This window comes from Acomys russatus, chromosome X (genome assembly GCF_903995435.1).
Source record: "Acomys russatus chromosome X, mAcoRus1.1, whole genome shotgun sequence".
Taxonomy (NCBI): Eukaryota; Metazoa; Chordata; class Mammalia; order Rodentia; family Muridae; genus Acomys; species Acomys russatus.
Window position 1 is genome coordinate 101973926 of NC_067169.1, and position 2755 is coordinate 101976680.

Genomic DNA, 2755 nt, shown 5'->3' on the forward strand with positions numbered 1-2755 from the left:
ATCCATGAAAACAAGTCATTAAAAGTCACAAAGTGAATATAGAAATGTGGTCCTAAGAAAGGAATCACAAATCTAAAGTAGTTAGGATTTAAGCTTCAGTAAGGCAAATGTGTTCATCAGTGATATTTTGTATGCTGTTGTTTCTAAGTTGTGTATTTTATTGAACTGCTCTCAAGTTAGTGTTTAGGCAAGCCTTAGATGCCTTGACACCTCTGTGCATTCTCAAGGAGACAAAAAGCAGTGAGCAATGAATGATCCAGATTCATTGTACTCCTCCTTGCTTAGCCATATCACTTAGAAAGTGGTTAGTGAGACCAGGATGGGGCCACTGATCCACAGAGAGTATGTGCATTTAGAGGAATGATGATCTTGATCCTCATGGTACTGGGAGCCAGAGCAGTGATCTCCTTCTTCATTCTGTCATTGATGCCTGGTCACACAGTGGTGCCACCATCAGCACTATGTTGGCATAGAGGTTTTTCAATATGTTGACATCACACAATATTTGAATTAAAGATAATTTCTTGGATGCTGCAGGATTCTATATCCAGGAAGGAATTTTGGAAAATTTTCTCTGGGCAGTGGACCTACTTATTGCCAATAGTGATGACAAGGCAATCAGGCTGCTCTTAGCTCCACCCCAGGAATGAGAAGGATAAGGCAGTGATCATTTCTTCCTCAGAGTCCATGGTAACACAGAAAATTTTCTCCTTAATGTCATGCACAATTTCCAACTGGAATATGGTAACGAAACTATAGCCACACTCGGTCAGAATCTTTATGAGATACTCTGTTAGATCCAAGCAAGCCAAGTCCGGATGTAGGATGCTGTAGGGGTGAGAGTAGCCTTCACAGCTGGGCATACTGGATCAATTTCTGGAGTCTATCACAAGTTGGTGGAATGACCAGTGGCATTCAAGATAGCACCTTCTGAATGGCCAAGTACATGGCTGGGGGATATAAAGTCTAAACAAGACCTGGATCACGTTTTCATTATTGACACTGAGGTTCATGGGGTATATGGTGATAACAACAGAATCTCTGTTGGGACACAGAGGTTGTAAATGTTTCACCTTGTTGTAAAAGAATGGTCTCAGATATTTTCCATGTCATCCCAATTGGTGACAATGCTATGCCTGATGGGCTACTTTCAGGTCAGGATGCCTCTGTTCTAGCCTCATCACCCACATAGTCCTTCTGGCCCATGCCCAACATCACACCCTGGTACAAAAGGCATCCCATGATGGAGGGGAAGACATCCTGGTGAGCATCAAAAGCTTCAAATCAGTTTTGTATAAGCTACATTGTATTCTAAGTCATCCTTGGCCAACTGAGTGGCGAGTTAGGAACAGCAGCAGAGGACCTGCAAGAAGCCTGTGCTTATAAGGTGAATACGGATTTGATAGTGTCTTCAGTAATATTATATTTGCCACACACAATGACTTTAAAAGTTTCCTAAGCCAACTTTCTAAACTTTATAAATTGAAACTGTTATGGTTTAATAAAAATGAAGTTACCTGTTTGCTTCTTTTGAAGAATCAAAAGATTTAACAAGATTTGGACCATGTTCTCAAGTGGCAAAAGGAGGCTGGGGTGGGTGGGAAATGATTGTCAGTCCCCCATGGATTCTGTATCATTTCTGAAAGCTTCATACCCATCCAGTTTCACTTATTTATATTACCGGTCAGATTCCTGGAGGAGTTTGTAATTCCTGTCTAAAGTATCAAACTTCACGCTACTTTATTGAAAAAACAAAATACATCCCATCTGTTCACTCATATACTCAAAAAAATGGTTTGAGGTTCTTTTTTTCTTCTGTCTTTTCAGAAAATAACACTATGTCTTAGTAAGACTGTTGCTTCCAGGCTGCGTAAAAGGATATGCTTCCCATCACCTAAGACTCCCTTCTTCATTCTCTATATGGTCAGTGCAGTGTCTTCAATTTGGTTATCAGCATTTGTTTGTGAAGAAGGACAGTGTGACCTCCCGGGCAGGAGGACCCTTTGAGTGAAGAAAGCCGTTAGCAAATCAATCCTAAAGTGATTTATTTCCAAGCAGTAGATAGCAAGGAGGCAGTGTATATTTATCATTTGGACAAGGCCTTAATAAAGATAAATTCAGAGTTTGAGTTCCTCTAAGAAAGTGGCTTTAACTTCCGACATATGCCAAACTGCGCTTCACAGCTAATTAGGTGGTGTTCACACATGCCTTGCAAGTGGGCTGTAGTTAGACAGTAGGATAGGATTGTTTTCTTCATTTAGATGGGCCATTGATGGTCTGAAAAATCAAGGACCTTTGAAACTAAAAAGTGATGTCAAGAGTTAAATTCAAGGAGATACTCAAGACCAATAATTAATGTATGTTCATTTTTTTTTTAAATCTATGGCAAGACTTTGTTCAGCCACATTGTAGAGGGTGCATAAACACAAAGCAGTCTTATCTCCATGTAATTAGTTAAATCACCATTGCTGACTTGATTTTTAAAATTTTAAATTATATCTTCTGTCACAGACACAGTAACACAAATATAGGGTAAAATATTGGGACTGACTCTATTATCAAACGTATTTCAGAGCTGTCTTGAAAATCTGAACCTAAACCAAAATAAGACAAGCAAGGTACATAGGGCTTGGAACTTAAGGAGGTCCTTACACTTGGTGAGCAAGAGAGTTAATACCTCATACAATTTTGGTCCTTTGAGGTCTAGAGCTTCATGTTGATTATGTTTCTGTTCTTGAACTATAATGTTCTAAAG

General features: G+C 39.4%; 1 pseudogene; it reads right to left on the bottom strand.

The window, feature by feature from the left end:
• Nucleotides 1–222: 222 nt before the first annotated feature.
• On the bottom strand, nucleotides 223–863 carry LOC127185438 (actin, cytoplasmic 1-like; annotated as a pseudogene).
• Nucleotides 864–2755: the final 1892 nt, after the last annotated feature.